General features: G+C 36.3%; 1 long non-coding RNA gene across 4 annotated transcripts in view; it reads left to right on the forward strand.

Moving 5' to 3' along the window:
* Positions 1-475: 475 nt before the first annotated feature.
* LOC120465282 (uncharacterized) overlaps positions 476-22,854 on the forward strand; it is a 28,141-nt gene continuing 5,762 nt past the window's right edge. For all 4 annotated transcript variants that reach the window (XR_016168405.1, XR_016168408.1, XR_016168407.1 and 1 more), the window contains exons 1-2: positions 476-537; positions 820-927. This is a non-coding gene — a long non-coding RNA (uncharacterized LOC120465282). The remainder of the gene's footprint in view (positions 538-819; positions 928-22,854) is intronic.

Below are 22,854 nucleotides of genomic sequence, written 5' to 3' on the forward strand. Positions count from 1 at the left end.
AATAACTGTAAATTATGCATACATGCAACTAACCCTCAACCAAATCCCCAGTCCTACCCTAACCATATTACACTGTAAAAACGAAATATGCTTTATCTAATCAATAAAATTGTGGCAACAGATTACAAGCAATATTATAAATTAAATTGAACAAATTAGAATTGAGTAATAATTAATTCCTTTAAAGAATTAAAGCGCTTTAGAAATGAAAAGGGTCATGTTTGAGTGGATGTTTTTGTCATGGTGCTGCACTAACTTTTAATTTGAAATAATGTTTAGTTATTAATAAATACTCCATGTGTTTTTGTTTTTTTTTCTATTTCTAATCAAAAAGTTTTTAATTGGAAATGTTTTTTTTTCTAATCATGGATAATAGAAGAAAAACCTTAATCATAATCAATTGATAGGTTTGTCCTGCTGTGTCATCAGTATAACTTTATATTTTGTAAGGTCCCTTTAATTAACCAGTTCCAGTTGATGACATCATCCTCCAGGAAGTGACATCACTTTGAAGGGAAAACAACAGCACAAACAATAGTAAGTATCATAAACGGATCAGATGAACTGTGATGTTTTGTGGTGTCTTTATGTTATACATTTAGAAATATTCATTCCAGTTTGTTAATCTGTGTGTGTGTGTGTGTGTGTGTGTGTGTGTGTGTGTGTGTGTGTGTGTGTGTTAGTGTGTGTGGTCGATTGTATATCTTTGGTGTGTCATTTATCTAAACTCTCACAGGCAATAAAAACATCTTAGAGCAAATATCATATCTTTGACCCATATAAACTGTGTTTAAAAATCTAATAAAACTCATATTTTAGGGCAGGGGTCTGCTGTCCATCCATCATAACTCTTTATTAAGATGATTATGAAGAAGGCTCGAGGAAGAGGACGCTGTGTTTAGTCAACTAACACACACAGGCCTGAGGGTAAGTGACATGCTAATGGTGAGAGTCTCGACCTTTGACCTCAAACACCCTTTCATCAGGTCAGACCTACAACACCCACTGCTTTAATCAAACACACTCATATCTCCACTTCCCAAGAGACGCTCACACAGAGATGATATTATAACTTTACATATAAATTATTTTCATTTTGACACGAGAGCAAGAGTTTGATTTATCATTTGCAGTTATTAACATATTAACATTATTGACAGAGAATAGAGCACCAAACACTTTCATTCGCTCTTATGACTAAATAAAGATGAATCGCATAAAACATCTCTGGGTCATATGTGCACCTCGACAGTAAAAGGAAAAAACGATATTTTACTTCCAGAAAATGAAGCCTGAATTTAGTGCAGTTTTATGAGAATAAAGCATACTTTCCTTTTGTGAAGTGTCAGGATGGTGTTTGAAATTCTCAATATTATTACATTATTTAATTCTCATTATAGTGCAGAAATAATGTGTCTGTAATACAATGAGTTCTTTCTACAATTAAAATCAGCTAAACAAATATTGTTTAAAGTATTTAAAAGTTTAACATTTATGTATTTATTTGTTTGTTTGATTAGTTGGTTGGTTGTTTGGTTGAAATTGGTTGGTTGGTTTTTTGCTTGGCTGGTTGGTTGAAATTGGTTGGTTGGTTTGGTTGGGTTGGTTGGAATTGATTGGTTGGGTTAGTTGGTTAGTTGGTTGGAATTGATTGGTTGTTTTTTTGGTTGGTTGTTTGGTTGAAATTGGTTGGTTGAAATTGATTGGTTGGTTTTTTTGGTTGGCAGGTTGAAATTGGTTGGTTCGTTGGTTGTTTGGTTGAAATTGGTTGGTTGAAATTGGTTAGTTGGTTGGAATTGATTGGTTGTTTTTTTGGTCGGCTGGTTGGTTGAAATTAATTGGTTGGTTGGTTGAAATTAATTGGTTGGTTGGTTGGTTGAAATTTTGGTTAATGGATGGTTGGTTGAAATTGGTTGGTTGGGTTGGTTGAAATTGGTTGGTTGGTTGTTTGTTTGGTTGGTTGGTTGGTTTGATGGCTGAAATCGGTTGGTTGGTTTGGTTGGTTGGCTGGTCGGTTGGTTGGTTGGTTGAAATTGGTTGGTTGAAATTGGTTGGTTGGTTGGTTGGTTGGTTGGTTGGCTGGTCGGTTGGTTGGTTGGTTTGGTTGGTTGGCTTGTCGGTTGGTTGGTTGTTTGGTTGAAATTGGTTAGTTGGTTGGAATTGATTGGTTGTTTTTTTGGTCGGCTGGTTGGTTGGTTGAAATTAATTGGTTGTTTGGTTCTTTGGTTGGCTGAAATTGGTTGGTTTGGTTGGTTGGTTGGTTTGTTGAAATTGGTTGGTTGGTTGTTTGGTTGAAATTGGTTGGTTGAAATTGGTTAGTTGGTTGGAATTGATTGGTTGTTTTTTTGGTCGGCTGGTTGGTTGGTTGGTTGGTTGAAATCAATTGGTTGGTTGGTTGGTTTGGTTGGTTGAAATTGGTTGGTTGGGTTGGTTGTAATTGGTTGGTTGGTTGGTTGGTTGAAATTGGTTGGAGATCCCAAAAGATCCCAATAGTCCTAAAAAACTGTCAAGTTTATTTCCCCCCTTATTGGTGTCTGAGTGAAAAATGACCCAGACATGTTCTCAACATTACAACAATAAATAGTAAAAGGTTTCAATACAAATGCAATATTGGCATATTATGTTTAGATGATTAACAGTCTCACTCTGTTATTTCAGTTTCTCCTCAATGAACCAGATTTGTTAAGTGAGCATTTATTTAAATTTATGAAAACACTTCAGATTTTTTTTTTTTTTGCCTGACGGTACTTTACACGTTTCCCATCTTTTAATTAAGTGTGGAATGAGAAAGAGCCACAGTGTGAAAGTTAAACCTCTGAGCCGGGGAAATGCTAACACACGGACACCAGAGTCTTTGTATGAGTGAGATTACTGCTTATTTGGAAAGGACAGAGATGTTATAGTATCCTTCCTGCACTCAAATGATGTTTATTGTGAAATGATCACCCTCACAGTTTATATAAGCTACAGTATAAGAGTCATTTTTGGTACCAGGCCCCATTTTCTATTTCAGGTCAACTACTGTCACAGTTTGAAGAGAATAATTAAAGTGAGTTAAAGTCCCCATGATACCAAAATGGGAGTTTTTTACTTGTAGTATGAATATGTTCGCCTTACTGTTATATAAGCTAGTGTGCTTCAAAACAAAGAATAAGAAAAAGATATAAGCGTTCAAAACTTACATTCGAGATATCCAAATGGACTAAGTGATTCTCAGTTGCTATGTTTGGATGCTAATATGTAGCATGATCACAGCTCACTGCAGACGTCTGTGGAATGCTGGGAAGGGTTAATGTTTTTGTATGTCGGGCCCCGAGGGGCCTCACGCCTCAGTGATGACCCCTGTGCTTTGACCCCTCCGTCGCCCCTAGCGACAGCACCGTTCCCATGCAGCGGCCTATCAGTGACCTGAGAGCAACTCTTGCCGTCTACATCTCTCGTTCCTTCGGTTACGTGTTAATCATCTTCAAATATCACTTCTCGAAGCTCGCTTTAATCAGATATATTCTTTTGCTTGAGGGTCAGATTCAGATTCATCCGTGTGGATTTTTCCCTGGTTTGCTTAAAAAGTTATGATGTGTATTTAACTGTGGATCTGTGATTTACGAGTGCTGGATCAGCCCTGACGTTAAACTGATATCTTAAGACTTTTCTTTTGGGGCATTTGGTGTATTTCACTACAAATTCCCCGCCAACTTCACTTCTACCGGCTGGGCTTCAGTCTTTGAAGAAAACATGACGGCTCTTAAATAACAGACTAGTAATTTATAATTGTGATTTTGTTTGTTTATTAGTTTGACAATTTCGTTATAAATAAATTCTACACTCTAAAAAATGCTGTTTTTCAACCCAATTTTGGGTCAAATATATGGACAAACCCAAATGTTGGATTAAAAATGCAATTAATAAATTTAACCCAACAGCTGGGTTTGTCCATATTTGACCCAAAATTGGGTTAAAACAACCCAGAGTGTAAAATAAATCACACACAAACACACACTATGTATATAATAAATAATAAATGTAAATAATACTATATACATATATAATATATGAACATAATATATTTATAATTGTATATATTAATAATAATATTTTTTTATTTATATAATAATTCATATTCAGTACATAAATAATATATATATATATATATTATATTAAATATTTATTTACATAAACATTTACATAATAAATAAACAATATATGTAATTTATTTATATATTATTTAAATATTATACTTAAATAAACTAGTCAAATATAATAATAGTAATACACTCAAAAAAAGGCTGGGTTGTTTGAACCCAAATTTGGGTTAAACATGCAACAAACCCAATAGTTGGGTTAAAAATGCAATTAAAAAAAATTACAGTTGGTTAAAATTTGAAATGACATTTTTAACCCAACATTTGGGTTTGTCCATATTTGACCCAAATTTGGCTTCAAACAACCCAGCATTGTTTAGTGTGTAATAAACTATTATGTACATAATAAATAATGTATAGTGCATAATAAATAAATACAAAAACAAAAACATATTTTTATTTATCAAACTCATGACATATTTAATTTTAATAAGCACTATTTATAAATAAATAATATGAATAAATATTAAAATAAATACATTTTATTTATTAATTTAAAGCGGTAATTAGCTCAGATGGGGCGTGGCATGGGTTGTATTTCTCATTGCATTAGATAAAAGCGTCTCCTAAATGCTCCTTTATGAACTCTCATACTGTTATTTCTGCAGTCAGATGTTGTATCTCAGCTCGATCAGATCCAGCCACGTGTGAAGTAATTGTGTTTCAGCTCAATATCCCTGAGCAAAGCGAGTACGCTTGACACGCATCGCTCTAGTTTACATAGCTTTAGCACAGATCTGTAAACTGTGTAGTGAGAGAGCTGTCCGGTTATTTGCACACTTGTTATGAAACTGACCCTCCGTCCATAAAGCCGTAATGGGAGATTACACACAGAGAGCTTGCTGGGTTTTCCTCTGCGAGATGTTTGCTTTAGCACAATATGGAGCTATCATAACTTTAACAGCCTGTTTTATATGTGATTTTTAATTTCTCATATCAGCCAGATCTATAGAACACACAACGAATAAGAGCGCTGTATATTCCCAGAATAGTTTACACAATGCCATTACCCTTATAGCACATGACAGACACTCAGATTGCTTTTGTACGCCATGTAGCGGTATAATTGAAATATTATATTACAAACTAAACATTTAATTAAGTGCTGACATTAGATATAATCTAGATATTTAGACATTCTGGTGATATTCGGGTCTCTCCCAGATAATAATATTAGTGATGCGTGCCAAAAATAAGACTTTTTAATGGAAATAATTGAAATTATGTACATTATGGCATTCCTGTAGCTCAAACAGAAGAGTATGCAAGTGGATTCAATGCATGAACTGATGAACACACACAACAGGCCAAAAGCTTCGAATAATTACGATTTTTTTTATGTTTTAGTCTCTCATAAAGGCTGCATTTATTTGATCAAAAATACAATATAAATAGTAAAATTGTTGTAAAAGAGTTGTTTTCTGTGAATATAGTAAAATGTAATTTATTCCTCTGATCAAAGCTGTATTTTCAGCATCATTACTCCAGTCTTCAGAGTCACATGACCCTTCAGAAATCATGATAATATGATGATTGATAAGAGACTTCTTTCAAAAAACAATTTATTATAAAATTACTAAACGTTTTGCCGATGTAGTATAAATGCAATGCAAATCACTTTGGATAAAAGGATCTGCTAAATACACTAATATTTTAAATAATATTTTACTGTGAATATTTATGAGAATAAATGACTCTTTGTTCATTTCAGTGCCTGACAATCACAATTTGCATCAGAAAACATGATAAAGCCTCTCTCAAGGCCATTAGGATTTGTTTTCGTGGCATTTTTCACATTTCTTGTGAGAGTTGTTGTGAGTGTTTGGGAGTTTCCCTCAGGGTACGAGCGAGAGGTTGGGGTTAGGCCGTGAGTTTAAGGGCTCACTTTGATCAGTTTGATGAAAAACTAATCCTGCATCTGAAATCACATATAGTAGGTGAGAAACCGTATGTGGCAAAAGACGTCTGAATTCACAGTACTCATAAAAGTGTGGGTAAAAAGTACCCGGATGACCTAAATCTACCGGTGAGATTCTGAAGTGTGTGTAGATTCACATTTTATTATCCAATGAGGCCATACTGGTTCGCCGATACCGATAGTTTGGAAAATGCCTGATATCGGCCGATAATATCGGCCTGCCGATATATCGGTTTGGCTCTAGTAACATGCAACTAGGTTATTTGAATGGTTCTCCAGAGCAACACCATGACAAACAGCCAGAACATCACAGCATCCCCGTTTTGTGTTCTCACTTGAATCGACAATAATAGAAATCAAAAAACAATGTGCTTTTCAAATCAGTGCGTCTGAACAGATGGTTGTCATTATCTCTGAAACGCTCACCTCCGTATTGTGTCATGTGGGATGACTGTGCTAAAACAGAAAACCATTTCTGTGTCACTTTCATGCATGTGAGGGCCTTAACATGCGATCTGGACGTAATGTTTGTGGTTATGTTTTTCTAGGCTATCATAAGGCCAGTCTTGAAGGATCGGTGTGTGAACGGTCAAACGCTCAGTGTTTCTGACGTTAATCAGAACCAGTCGGGAATCTTTGGATTTCTTTTGTCCTTCTTGCCTCAGACCCACACACAATAATATGTGGATTATTATGACTTCATAGCTTGATAATAAGTGAATGGAAAGTGTGTTTCACGGAAGAATGAAAGTCATACACGTTCAGAAATGTTTCATTTAACTGCTTTCCTTATGCGTTTATTCTTTTAATGCACTCTAAGCAATGCTGGGTTGTTTTAACCCAAATTTGGGTCAAATATGGACTAACCCAAATGTTGGGTTAAAAAGGTAATTTAAAATCTTCAACTTTCACTTTCAAATTTTTTAATTACATTTTTAACCCAACATTTGGGTTAGTCCATATTTGACCCAAATTTGGGTTGAAATAACCCAGCATTTTGTAGATTGGCAAGACACCGCAGGTGAATGGGGAAAAGATGGGCTCATAGATATTATACTTACGCAGTTGAATGGCAAACATTTTCTTTGTAATATATGCTATACAAGTTTTATTAATTTTAGGATTAAAATGTTACACGCTAAAAAATGCTGGGTTGTTTCAATCCAATTTTGGGTAAAATATGGACAAACCCAAACGTTGGGATAAAAATGTAATTAAAAAATGTAACCCAATGGCTGGGTTTGTTAATATTTTACCCAAAATTGGGTTAAAACAACCAAGCATTTTTAGAGTGTAATGATACATGAACAAATCCCTCTGTAAAACCAACTAGGAATAAAACTACTGTAGTTTGGTATTTGTGAAGCTGCTGAAGTGGCGATTTCTGACTCAAACTCACCGCCTTTAAAGATATGCAATTGAAATTTAAGATGTAAATAGATAAAGCGCAATCAAATAATCAGTCCCTCCAGAAAAACGCGATTATGCGATCGCTGAATTCAATGCAAAATCAGCCAAAGTCCGCATATTTATGCGGGGGCCGCATTTTTTCAAATACGCCACACTTTCGCCGCATAAATTGCCGATTTCCGTGCAAAATATGCAGGGTTTGCATAATTTCATAATCCTTGCATTTTCGTTGCAAAAAAAGTCACATGTATTTTAGCAGAAAGTTAAAAAATGTTGCGTTTGCTTCACATAAGAGCAGCCATTTCCCCGTTTCCATGGGAACGTTATGAAGTGACGCAATTACGCGACGCCAGACAGACTCACGGAGGCGATTGACATCTCACAAATCGAACTCGTATAACTGTCTGTCGAACGTTCTACCGTCACATCGTTACTTAATAAACAACATAAGATAAAAGTAGTAGCATCAAACAGAAATTACCCGCACACATGGGGTGTTCGACAGTTCAACAGGGAGTGCGCAGCTCTTAAAGGGGCCACACCTTATTTACACTCTTACAGTCTGAAATAAAACAAGATGAGAAATTAAATATTCCCAGCACTTTCTATGATGTAGTATGCTTGCTTATCAAAGGAAGTAATAAGAAATGACTCTTACATTAGCCTAGTGAGAACAGGGTGTTGGGGTAATCACTGAAAAAGAGAAATCTTTTTCATCAAACCGCAATTTTTGCAAATTCCTGCAATTTCATCGCATAAAATTGCATAAATATCCCGCATATTCCATCGCATTTTTAAAGAAAACGGGCCGAGTAATCAGTCAATTTTTGCCCCGCAACAATCACAAAAAAACTCCGCGTTTTTCTGGAAGGACTGAATACTATTATGGTAAATGTTATATATAAATCGCACAAATTTTTGGAAATTACCACCACAAAATCAGTCATTTTGATCGCAAAAATCACAAAAAAAAATCGTGAAATCCTGGAGGGACTGAAATAAACACTTAAAAGTCAGACTTCCACTGGTCTGAAACAACAAAAAAGGCAAATAGCCTAAAATTTTCCAATTTGACTAGTGCATGACAATCAGTGTTTTTGATTTACATGAGGTTAAATATATATGGGTGTGTTTAGTATGCTGTGAGTGCTCACGTTTAACTCTCTTCTGTAATTCAAAGGTGAAAAGTTTCCCCTCATGAGTCAATATAAGAGTGTTAGTGCTTTAATAGACTCAGACTTTATGTGTGTGAAAACCCAGATCTGCCTCAGATCCGTCCTTTCCTCCTCTTAAACACTTGTGTAAAACTGTTTTAATGTGTCGCTTGGCAGAGGCCTGGTGTGACCCGTCTGGATGCCCGTCTGATATTCTCACATGCGCTCAGCTTGAGTAATGGAATCACACACACACACACACACATTCGCTCGCACCATGAGCGTTTCCCCCAGTAAAAGGAAATGACACAGTAACCTTTATTTAATTTGGTGACGCTCACACAATAACTCACTTTGCATGCCATATCTTTTTGAATTTCCTCAAGACATTAACACTGGGCGTTTTTACGATGTGTTTTGTTGGGATATCACATCTCACCGCAGCATCTCTGGGGTTTCTCAGTCGAAAGCAAATGAAACTGCAGTTTGCACCTTGACTGTCTATTCTCATTTAGACGACTGAAAATCAGCCTCGGATCCGGGGTCATACCGTTAACTAACCATTTTCGTTGCTTTAAATAAAATAAACATAAAATGAAATAAAAAAATATATATAATCAGTTCAACTCAAATCATGAGTCCACATTACAATTGAGAGTGATCTGTTATCAGAGGAAACCGTCTAAGTTGTATTTCAGAAATGTACATATACAAATCACAGTTAGCTAAAAATTCGGTAACACTTTACAATACGGGTGCACTAATATGCATTAATTCATGCTTAACTAATACACAGATAATCATGAGTTAATGTATAACTAATGAAGAACTAAACCATTAATTAAGGATTACTGCATCAGCAACTAATAAAGAGTCTATATGATTAATAGATTAAGTAATAGATGAATTGCTATTAATTCAATGTGTCATTGTGTATTAATTCCTTAACATATTTTATTAACTAATAGTATAAATTAATGTGTTAATTACCACAATTAGACAAAGCTATGCACTTCAATTTCCAGTTGTCTGCTTTAATTAATCATTAGCTAATGATTTGCAAAGGTATCATTATGTTATGACTTTACTTGATGGGGCACATCATTATTAACTAGTCATTTAGTAATTGTAGTAATTTTCACATGAATTTGCACTAACAATGAAGTAATTAATCATGTATTAATGCATATTGGTGTACCTGTCATATGTCAAGGCTTTGGCTCATTCTGGTAATTAACATATTAATTAACACTATTAGTTAAAAAAATGAGTTATTATGTAATTAATCCACAATTACACATTTAATTAAAAAACAATACATGTATGAACTAATACATTCACCTCACAGACTCTTAATTAGTTCCTAATGTGGTAATCATTAATGAATAGCTTAGATAATAATTACTCACACATTAATTCAGTATTATCTGTGCATTAGTTAAGCATGAATTAATGCTTATTAGTGCACCCTTATTGTAAAGTGTTACCAAAAATTCATTAAGTTAAACTGTGTAATAATGTAAGGTAGAAACAATGAACTCATTGAAGTAATGAATACTTAAATGTTTGTTAAATGATCACGACATAGAGAATTGTAGCATTGGTGCATGTTAAATCAGAGTCACAATCTGGTTCAGATTAAACAAAACAAACAAACAAAGCTACAAAAAAACAATCCAAGTGATTCCATGTTATTAAAAGCCTGATTTAACGAAATGAATTGGCAGACTTTTCATATTTCAGTTTTTTCAAGTTTCCATCGACGCTGACAAACATAGAGCATTTCTCGGACTAATTAAGGCTAATTATGTTCACACTGTCAGTCCGAATGCAAATATTTGTGTATCCGATTGAAATCTGTTTAAAATTGTCTGTTTGTCTGTCCACACTTTTCAGATCTGATTTGTGTGTCCAGTTCTTTTGTTTCCCGCTGTGTATACTGTAATAGGATTTGGATTGGAATTAAGATTCGGTCGGATTAGCTCAACACAGCGCCTATAAGACTTTCCAACACAACCTTGTTTCTGCAGTGACTTTCAGCATAACAGCGTGAGAAAGTCTCATAAATCATGTGCAATCCAATCAGACTGAAACACATTTCAAAAGGGTCTCAAAGCCCATATGAATTGTAGCTCAAAACAGATTCGTAAGATTTTTTTTTTGTCGTTCACACTGGTTAAATATTCACAAAAAAAGTTCATCCAGTCCTGAATGTCCCCTAATGCATTGAGGACAGGTGTCACGAACGCCTCTGTTAGGAATGATGTCATCCCTGCTTTAACCTCATGAATGTGTAATGTCTGGCTCTGGGTTGAGTTTTAGAGCCAGCTTCACGTCCACACTAAGCCTGTCTGCATTTTAAAACAATAAACTAATTAACAAGTTGAACAAAAGGGCAAGTGGTGCTGTACAACTGAGTCAAACAGAAATGTGACTATAAAGGGATAGTACACCCAAAAATGAAAACTCATTTACTGTATGTATTTTTTGTCTGGAAAAAATCCTCCGATGACACAAATATTGTCATTTTGTGTCATCGGAGTATTTTTTTTTGTCCAGAGGCTAAAAACTACAGTCAGTAGTCGGGTCTGTCCCGCATGTCCTCAACCCGCCCATAGAGGGCGATCTCACTCACAGAATGAACACATAGTGTCGGCCATCTTGTTTTGGAAGCTAAGCTAGCAGGCTCTTGTTGTGGAGAAAGCTGAGTAGTCGGGGTTACCGTCCTCTTTTTCACGGACATGTCCGGCCGTCGATGTCCGGGATTCAGCTTTTGCTTTCTTCAGTCGCCATTCGTTGTTTACACGCACACCTTTTGTTTCAATCTAACTGATTCCGATTGGTGAATCTGTAGAACGCAAAAGCCCAATCCCGGACATTTCGGGCGATCTCGAAACACATTTTCGGGCAGACTCATCACGAGACTCACTAGTAGCCTAGACTTGTTGTTTAACGACTGCGCTCTGTTACCGGTAGGCGTGGCCTCCTAGGGCAGTGAAGCAAGTGCATTCTGGGAGTTGTTGTCTTTCATCCACATAAGCTAAAAATACATTTTCTGGCTTTTCTCAGTCTAGAAAGCTCCAAATTCAAAAATAATTTCACATTTCTTCAACATAAATGACCCATTTTAAATACACATTCATCTTTCCAGAGGTGAAGTATCTCTTTAACTTTTCAGTGAATTCCCGCTTCTTAATTTCAAACATTTTGGCCAATGCCATTCCTATTGACACACTCTCATTGAAGAGGAGCAGAGTTTTGACCTCCTTTTTTGCTCCTCTGATAGACATGATCCTGGTTTGTAAAATTAGCCTGGATCACGGCATTGTCTGCATATGTCGGCTTGAGCTAACCCGTCTTACTTAGGAACGCCGAGGTCAGGGTGAGAAGCACGTCTGTCCCAGAGTGCTTGGGAACGCTTGCGCGTTTAATTCAGATGCATGGCTCTGATTTCAGGAGGGATTACGTCCGTCTGCTGGATGAACCACACCTTGCTCTCATAACATTTAAACACTTTCCCGACTGGACCCACAGTATACCACAATCCCATCTCTGACAGCAGTATGATTATATTTAGTGGGGAAGATCTTGTTTGCCAGTATTGGAAGTATTCTCTGTTTGCGTGTTTGTGTAAATCCAATTAAAGACAGTTGTTCATCCCACCATCAGCTTCCCTCACAGCTGCTTTTTATTTGTTGTGGAAAAATCAAGTCAGGATTTAGCAGCCTGAACTTTTCTTTAAGCGGTCATAGAGTCAGAGAGAAAGAGAGTTGTCGTCAAGTTCGCATTGAGCCTCTGGCGCATTAAGCGCGTTACGCGTGAATGATGTAGTTAGTGCTATTTGTGCATTCACGCGTTTGACGTGAATTTACGTCTTTCCGCCAGAGTTGAAAAATCTGAACTTTGGCATCAATTCGCGCCGCGTTAACCAATCAGGAGCCTAGCTGCTTGATCACGTGGTGAAGTTAATGAAATTTTGGTGGTGAAATTTTATCACTTAAAACTTTATCTTAATATACGAGACATGTTCATTTTGTATTGAATCTTATTTATTCTATATCTATATTGTATGAAATATCATTATGATGTAAAGACAACCAACATACATGTGCATAAGTTCGTGTCTGGACGTTTTAGAGAAAAAAATCCCAGGACAGGTTAATAACTTTTGGAGGCGGACTATTTATCATCAAAACAAAAATAAATGACAGATTAGATGGATGAGGGAGAGGGTGATCCTCGCTCCGATGCGGGACAACAGGTCATCAAACTGGGCGCGGGACAGGGGGAAGTACCGCTGACAGCGGCCGTCATCCAGCGCAGCTCCTGGAGCGAGCAAATGGTGAAACTCGTCAAACGGTTTGGCTCCGAAGGGTCCGGTGGACACGAATACGCGACGATGATCCACACGCTGCTGTTCTAGCTCTCCAGAGCAAATACAGAGCAGCGACACTCTCGATGAATGCTCGATCAACATAAAAAAGATGGCCGCCAACGGGTTTCGATTCTGACGCGCTTAAATTTCGCTTCAAACTTTTGTTTTTACGCGCGTCAGTTTCACTCTTCACGCGCGAATTAACACAAAGTGGTCAAGCGTCAAACTAGATGCGGCAGATGCGAATTTGACGCGCTATTCGCATCCGGTGTGAACGCACAGTTAAAAAGACATGCTCTACCCATGTAAGCTCTTTTAGGGACTGCTCTCCTTGATGCTGAAGCACCTTACCAGCTGTAAAAACACCTCAGAGAAGAGAGAGAGAGAGAGAGAGAGAGAGAGAGAGAGAGAGAGAGAGAGAGGGGAATTCAAACACGCTGCCATGACGTATCGCCCGCACCAGACTGGAGAGGTCCCGTTAAAGCCAAGTTCACACTACAGGATTTTAAGCCGGATTTATGCCCGATTTGCAAATTGTTGAGCTCGCCGACAGGTCAGGGTATTATCGCGTGCAAATCACGGGGGATTAGCGGACGATGAACGCTTGCCAATCTGTGAAAGAGCCAACAACGCAGCGAAAACGCTCGCAGACGAGTCGCCGAGTCCAGAAAAATATCTAGCCTGCTAGATATCCAGAGCCGTCGCGCGACTCAACCTCAGTGATGTTTCTGTCTGACGTCCTTATTCGTGTGTTGTGTTTTCTTCGCTGTACGTATTGGCGCACGTGCTGTTTCGCGTCATTTCTGGTTCGTTTTATTGCGTGGTTTTTCATGACCAAACGCAGTGTGTAGACAAGATAGAATCGTTGGGTGACAGAGTTGTCGTCAATTCGTTATTTATTTGATTATTTTCAGGATTTAGACCGTACCATAGTACTGAAACAGCTCTCATTGAGTCACAAATGATCTGCTCTTATCATCCGATCGTGGTTGTATCTCTGTGTAGTGCGTTGTCAACTCGTGTAGTGCGTTTCCTCCTGTTGTGGATCAATCACGTTGTGTTGTGTGGTGTGAACAGCTAAACAACTTGAACACTCCTGATTTCACTGAGAGCAAGTCATGTTGTGTGAACCGCACAGTTCAGCCCGACGTTTTAAAATCATGTAGTGTGAACAAGGCATTAGAGAGCGCGCTTGTCGTAACACTCTTGTTAGAGAACTCAGCATAGACAACCCGATCTCACGACCAAGTTGTACAAATTCGACGAATGATTAAAAAGTGGCTAATTCGTAACAATTCATTCGACCTCACTCGTACAAATTAATACGATTTTGCTAAATCGTACATATTTTACGAATTGGCCAATTCGTATGAATTCGTACAAATGACCTACCCCTTACCCCGCCCCTAAACCTAACCATCACGTGGGTTTAGACAAATCGTTCGAATTAGTACGAGTGAGGTCGTACGAATTAGTACGAATTAGACACTTTTTAAGCATGCGTCGAATTCGTACGAATTGGTCGTGAGATAGTGTTGGCATAGAAGTGCTTGGCTTCGAAGCAAAAGCTAGTGTGCATTCGCACCTGCTACTCATTAAATACCCGCGTCGCGTGGCTGAACTGCCAACCCGATCTCAAGGGAATTCGTACGAATTTTACGAGGTGGCTAATTCGTAACAATTCGTACGACCTCACTCGTACGAATTAGTACGATTTTGCTAAATCGTACATATTTTACGAATTAGCCAATTCGTATGAATTCGTACGAATGACCTACCCCTGACCCCGCCCCTAAACATAACCGTCACGTGGGTTTAGACAAATCGTACGAATTCGTACGAGTGAGGTCGTATGAATTAGTACGAATTAGCCACTTTTGAATCACTCGTACGAATTCGTACGAATTGGTCGTGAGATAGGGTAGGAACTGCTGATGCTAATGATTGCACGGCAATGTTTATTGGCTCGTTTAGTTGCGAAGTAGATTGTCTTTAGCGATATTCTTATTCGTCGGTCACGATGTAGACCGAGGGAGAGCGACTGATAGGGAATGATATTTTATATTAACTAACAGGGTTATGATAGTAAAAAAGGTTTGTTACTTGAAATAAAATAAACTTGATAACATGTTCTTTGAAGCCTTTATATGTGCATACAATTATTTTTAATGCATTAATTATGTCTTGTAAATGCACCTTATGATGCTTTATATCAGCTCATGAAATATTTGAACCACTGTTATATAATACATTGTTATCCATTCATTGCTACACCTTTAGAAAGTATAATGCATTAAAACAAATAACCAATTTTAGATGTAAGAATATTATAATGCATTTAACTGTGCTTGCAATTATTTATGAGAAGATAATGCATTATAACTTACATGATGAACTACGCAATTTTTCAAGTAAAGTATTAGCTTACCAAAAATGTTAAATACAAAATAATTCTGAATTAAATGCATTTTATTTGAACTATAGCTGCCCCGAGGCAACATTTCTCGTTTTCATTCACTTAAAAATGGAAATAAAACTGAATAAAAAAATATATAGAATAACAAAAACTAATAAAAATGACAAAAACACACAACAAAAGGCTTAAACTTTCCCTAAAATTAAAATAAAAACTCATTCACAATATTAATATAAACTGTAATAGTTCATCGATTAACATAACACTGATGGATAGCAGCTCAGATTATTTGCTGGAAAAGTTTGATGAGAAGTGTTTGAGATCATATTGAACACACTGACGAATGATTGAGATCTCTGAATGGATGACATAAGATAAGGTGAAGAGTGTAAAACGGGTCTCCATTATGAGCTCAGAGCACACACACACACACACACACACACACACACACACACACACACACACACACACACACAGCAGCAGCTGCTGGGAGTCATTGGACGTCAAATGCACCTCGTCTGTTTAGATGGGATGTCAGATCTTTGTCCTATTCTCCCTTTCTCGCCTGAATCACAATAAGTGGGTCAGTGTGTGAATACACTGCAGCCTCAGGCACGACATCACGCCACAATAACACACCTGCCAACGACAACACAATCAATGTGCAAAATGTCTATAAACGCATGAAACATGCAAGAACAGCCTGACACTATCATAACAGCCTGTGCAAACACACACACACACACACACACACACACAAACACACGTGTCTAATTGTTTGATTTAGATCTGAGAAATGAATGTGGACTCAAAAAAGCTAGCTATTTACATTTATAAATGTGTGTGTGTGTGCCTGTGTATATGTAGCTATGTAGGTGTGTATACATATATGTATAGGCCTACATGCATTCATATATATCTTAATATTTTCGTTTTAGTGTGTCATTTAAAAATCAGCATTGTTTGCCATTGCTGATTTACAAATACATATATTTTAGTATATGTGTACATTTTTTTTTTACAAATATTTAATTATTTTGTGACCAATAGTGATCATTTGTAAATCAGCAATGCCAAATATTGATGATATTTTTTTAAATTACACATTTTTTCCTTGGTTCAATAATAATAATAATACATTGTATTTCTAGTGCACTTTACATTTCAACGAAATCTCAAAGTGCTCAAAGTCAAAATAAACCCTTTTTAAGGGTTCAATAATAAGAACCTTTAGGGTTCTTTGTAACCAAGAAAAAGGTTCTATATTATTCATTATCATTTGTTTTGTCCTTTCCGGATTAAATATTTCATATTATTGACAAATATCAAGACCCTAAAATGTATTTATGAATGCATGTGAATGATCACAAAATTCAAGATATGGGAGTTAGAAAATATATATATTTATATAATTTTATGTAGTAAATCAATATCACACGAAGAGTGCCATTTCAGTTTTTCTCCAAAAATCAGCATGATTAAAATGTGATATTAAGTTACTACAACAGTTTAATAAACAATAATTGAATTACAACTACAAAATGTTGCAGAATAATGTAATGAATAATAAATATATGAATGAATAATAGCCTATAAAGAACCTTTGTGCCAAAAGGGTTTGTTCTTGTCATTATAGAACGTTTTTTTTAGCATAAAAGGTTCTTTGGAGTTGAGTAAAGAACTCTATGCTTCATATATAGAACCCCAAAGAACCCTTTTTTCTAAGAGTGTAGACTTATATATTTTTTGTCCCACTAAATTCTCATTTAAATAATCTCATAAACAATTTAAGTTCATATAAAATTTTGCTTTTTGATGTTGATTTAAATATTAATTTAAATATATTTATCTTAGCAATTATTTATTACTGATATTTTTAAGTATCAAATATGAAGACTAAAATGAATTGCTGCAATTTACTGTCTATTGTTTAATCAGATTGGATCAGGTTGTGATTATTAATGAAAAAACAGTAAGAAGTCCAGTCAAGTAACATGAGCTAATTAATATTCATGAGCCACCTCTGTCATTGCTGTTCCTTCTCGCTGTTCAACAGCGCCACCTGTACTCTTGTGCTCACATTAACACTGCACTAATGCTGGACATGAACAGAGACGATAGGCTATATAGTGAAGACTTATGTTTTTGCACAAAAAATGCATTTAAATTGAATATGAATTGTTAATCTGGTAAACATCGTTTTGAATATTCAAACTGCTGATTTAACCGTATGACGAACCTGTCCACAGACACTATTCGTTTGTCATGTCTCATGTCCTCAGATCCATAAAGCGTCATTCTACGCCTGCAGGAAACTCTCAATCTGAAGGCAACAGTGACACACACATCAACAGCACCATGTGTTATTATCAGCGCACAACATCAGTTTAAAGCGCGTTTGTTGATGGAGCTTGTCATCAGATGGACTTTTGATGAGAGATATGGCTTCCTTTTCTGACTGTGCATTTTTTTGCACATAGGCAGCAACTCTACAGTTGCAAAGTATTCGAAGCAAAGGGTGTTTTCCCTTTTTTATGTTACGGAAGTAATAGGCTAGTAATTGAAATTCTTTACTTTTCTGCGGAAATGAAAGTGTGCATGATTTTTACATATGATTTCTAAATGATTTTTGACCTTGTTCAATTATGCGTCATTTAGGCGAGTTAACTCCTCCACTTCACTTTGCGGTTGAAAACGAGAACAGGGACATTTCTGCCAGGACATTTTTAACATTTCCTTTCCCCTGAAACACGACACCGTGCAATGCATAAAACACCTGTAAAACACCTGTGAAAAATCAAAAACGGAAAAAATTCCTTCATATTAACAAAGAAGAAGCTCAATTAGGCCTCAAATGTCGCATGTTTATCATTCCCAGATTATTTGTGTTATTTTAGAGTAGGCCTATTCATGATTTTACTAGCCTTTTATTCCGAAATGTGGAATATTGACAATTTATGTTTATTAAGTGTTTTTATTTAGCCCTAAAACATATTAATTTTGTCCATAAAGCATATAACTTGTTAAAACGGCTCAAAAAGCCTTCCTCTTGTGGAAAAATAATAATATAACATGATATTGCATGTCTCTGCAACTATGGACATTTAGCTCTATATGGAGCAAATAAATTGTTCCTCTGGGTCCTAAAGTCAGCTCATATTTTTTTTTCTTCTTCATTATGCTTTCAGGTAGCCTATATATTTAGACATTATTACATTTATTTTCCTATTTCCCATTTGTTCCAATGGGAGTGCAATTGACCCGCGAGGGAAGGATTTGTTACTATTTTTATTGCAACCGCACGAAACTCCTCGAATTCAGTCAATTTGTGTGTGTGTGTGTGTGTGTGTAATTGTGTCAAACTGTTTAATAGTTTAATTGTGACAAAAGTCCTACACTCTAAAAAATGCTGGGTTGTTTCAACCCAAAATTGGGTCAAATATGGACCAACCCAATTGTTGGGTTAAAAATGTTTTTTTTTTTTAATTTTAACCCACTTTAACTATCACTTTCAACTTTTAACAACGGACATTTTAAGTGTTAACACACCAAAACATCTCAAGATGCTGCTGATGTGAGAGCATTTGCCAAAACTAATATATTCATATATGCGATATCAAAGCAAACATAGCATATACTGTTCTTTTTGAATGTTTTAAAATAGCTAGAAAAAATAAATTTCTTTTCTTTTCATTTTTAAAAAGTGAGTGTTCATCGGAGTGGTTCAAGACCTTACACTCTAAAAAATGCTGGGTTGTTTCAACCCAAATTTGGGTCAAATATGGACAAACCCAAATGTTGGGTTAAAAACGTAATTTAAAAGTTGAAAGTGATAGTTGAAGTGGGTTAAAATTAAAAAAAAACATTTTTAACCCAACATTTGGGTTGGTCCATATTTGACCCAAATTTGGGTTGAAACAACCCAGCATTTTTTAGAGTGTAAGGTCTTGAACCACTCCGATGAACACTCACTTTTTAAAAATGAAAAGAAAAGAAATTTATTTTTTCTAGCTATTTTAAAACATTCAAAAAGAACAGTATATGCTATGTTTGCTTTGATATCGCATATATGAATATATTAGTTTTGGCAAATGCTCTCACATCAGCAGCATCTTGAGATGTTTTGGTGTGTCAACACTTAAAATGTCCGTTGTTTGAATGGATGAATGCTCGTTGTGACTCGTGTGAGAGCGCCGGTATTTGCGCAGTTTTCGCGTGTATGCGCACTCCACACCCCTAATCCTCCCCAAGGGATTTACAGCGGGTATCACATGTATGCAAAAACTATGTTTAGCTATAAACGTTTAAATGGCAGGATAAATAAAATTCGTGCTACAGATACGCATTTTGATGAGATCGTGTTGGATCAGAGACCGGGAACGCTTCAGCGCACAGGACAGGCTCAGATCACTCCTCATAAAGGCTTCCTCTCTAGCTGTGAGCTTGATCAGATTCCCATCACAAATTCCAGACATTTTTTTTTCACAGCGTTCCTCGAGTTCCTTGAGCAGGAGCATGTGGATTGTCTGCGGGCGGCGTGTTCACTGCTGTTAAACGGGCTCCACACCACAGACCCCCTCTGGTTCTCAGGACCTCTGGTTCTCAGCATCTCTGTCTCTCTCTCATGCACATTCCGATCCCAGGTTGCCAGGACAGCGTCCAAAAATCCCTGCTCTCCAGTAATGAGCCTGTGAGCTGGGCATGAGCTCCTGGATCAGATGGGAACTCGAAAGGGGCTTCTTGGGTTCATTTAGGGGGCAAAATTGAGGTGTAAAACTCACGTTTGGCTTTGATTGTCCTCAAATGTTCCATTAGTGTGAGGATTCAGGATATTTGTATGTTTGAAAGTTGTGTAATGAACATGAAAGTTAATCCGTACGGTGTTGCCACCAGGCAACATGCTATTTTAGTTTATTTTGAATAAAATGAGACCTATACCTAACTCAGAGGAGAATAACTCAAATACTTATCAATGAAAGTGCAAAAAATATCATCAAATGTTTTAGAGTCTGTAACAAAAAAACTGTGTGTTGCCTCAAGGCAACATTGTACCACAACGAATCACATAAGACCATACCAGGTTATTGGATACATGAAAATGTTAAAGGGATTCTCCACTTTTTTTGGAAATAGGCTCATTTTACAACTCAGAGTTAAACAGTTGGGTTTTACCGTTTTCGAATATATTCAGACGATTTTTTGATATTTAGAAGAATATCAGTAACCAGACAGTTTCTGGTCTCATTGACTTCCATAGTAGGAAGAAAAAATATACTATGGAAGTAAATGAGACCAGAAACTGTCTGGTTATTGAAATTCTTCTAAATATCAAAAAAATCAACTGAATATATTCGAAAACGGTAACGGTTTAAAACTCACGTTTGGCTTTGATTGTCCTCAAATGTTCCATTCGTATGAGGATTCAGGACATTTGTATGTTTGAAACATGAAAGGTAAACCTCTATGGTACGGTGTTGCCAACACTATCTCACGATCAATTCGTACAAATTTGACGCATCGGGTTGGTGTTGCCACCAGGCAACATAGTCTATTTTAGTTTATTTTGAATAAAATGAGACCTATCTGTCAAACCTATCTCAGAGGAGAATAACTCAAATGCTTATCAATGAAAGTGCAAAAAATATCATCAAATGTTTTAGAGGCTGTAACAAAAAAAAAAAACTCTGTGTTGCCTCAAGACAACATTGTACCACAACCAATCACATAAGACCATACCAGGTTGGAGATATGAAAATGTTAAAGGGATACTCCACTTTTTTTTTTTTTTTTTTGGAAATAGGCTCATTTTACAACTCCCCCAGAGTTAAACATTTGGGTTTTACCGTTTTCGAATATATTCAGACGATTTTTTGATATTTAGAAGAATATCAGTAACCAGACAGTTTCTGGTCTCATTGACTTCCATAGTATATATTTTTTTCCTACTATGGAAGTCAATGAGACCAGAAACTGTCTGGTTACTGATATTCTTCTTAATATCAGAAAAGCGGCTGAATGCATTTGAAAACGGTAAAACTCAACTGTTTAACTCGGGGGAAGTGGTAAAATGAGTCTATTTCCTAAAAAAAAAAAAAAAGAAAAAGTGGAGTATCCCTTTAAATGTTGGAATTTGTGTATCACTCTTAGAAGAAATGGTTCTATTTAGAACCAGAAATGGTTTCATCCCCCGCTTCATATATGGAACTCCAAGGTATCTCTATACCATTTTTTTTGGTAAAAGGTTCTATTGGCCATGTATGGAACCCCAGGGTTCTATATAGAACCCAGAGGAACCCTTTTTTTAAGAGTGTATTGAACCTTTTAGGGGTTCCAAATACGTATGATAGAACCTTTTAAGGTTCTATATAGAACCTTTTCTTCTAAGAGTGTGTGGTTATCCATTGTGGCCCATGTAAACTTTTAAAAATTAAATAAGTTAAGAATTAATGAAAATGTTTCTTGATATTGTTAGTGTCCAATTTTAAGCAGGAAAAACACCACAAATGATGTGATGACATCAAATTACGTACCATATGGAATTTGTTTTTGATCCAGTCAGTGAAAACAAGTCTGATTACATCCAATCAAGTGTTTTGCAACGGGTTAACCAAATATTAATGCTGAAGCTTATGAGCAATAGTAATGATAGTGATAGTCCACCAAATGCATACACTGTAAAAATAAAACCGTAATTTTTACGGTAAAAAAACGGCAGTGTTGGTTGCCAGAACTTTACCGTCAAAAATATATTAGCAGCGTTATTGGTTTTACAGACTTGACTTTTTTTTACAGTAATAAACCGTACAGACAAATTTACAGTAATAAACCGTATTTCATTATCTGATATAATGTTAATTATACCAACCCATTGAAGTATTGATATCTGTTTTGTAGCATTGTAATACACTGACAACCACCAATCATCACAGCAGAGATGAGTCACATGATCAATCAAAGCTCATCACAAACAGGAAGATTAATACTTATATAAAGAAGCTGCTCACACAGGAAATTGTGGGAATGTCAATTTACCGTGTTTCACTGAACTGGTATTTTACCGTAAAATGACATTAGATATACCATGAGATCTATCACAGTTATTTACCGTATATAGTACGGAAACTTTCTGTTAACCAATTAACAATTTTGCATTGTAGTCTTTTACCGTTAAAATTACGGTTATTTTTTACAGTGAAAATACCAAAATGTTTGAGTATTCTACAGCCTCTTTATCAAGAGTTGTTCATTTTTTTCCTCAACTTTCCTGATTTACTTTGTTTGGTTGGTGTTGGACTGACTGAAACATTGAACAGTGAAATCAATACGGGTTCACAGGCCACAGGATGACATTATCGAAGAGAGAGCGCTCTAACCGTGATAACACAGGCAGATCGTCTACCTCGTGTGAGATTCATTAATTTCCTCAGACAGCGTTTGAG

This window comes from Pimephales promelas, chromosome 4, assembly GCF_988280905.1.
Source record: "Pimephales promelas chromosome 4, fPimPro1.hap1.1, whole genome shotgun sequence".
In the NCBI taxonomy this organism is placed as follows: Eukaryota; Metazoa; Chordata; class Actinopteri; order Cypriniformes; family Leuciscidae; genus Pimephales; species Pimephales promelas.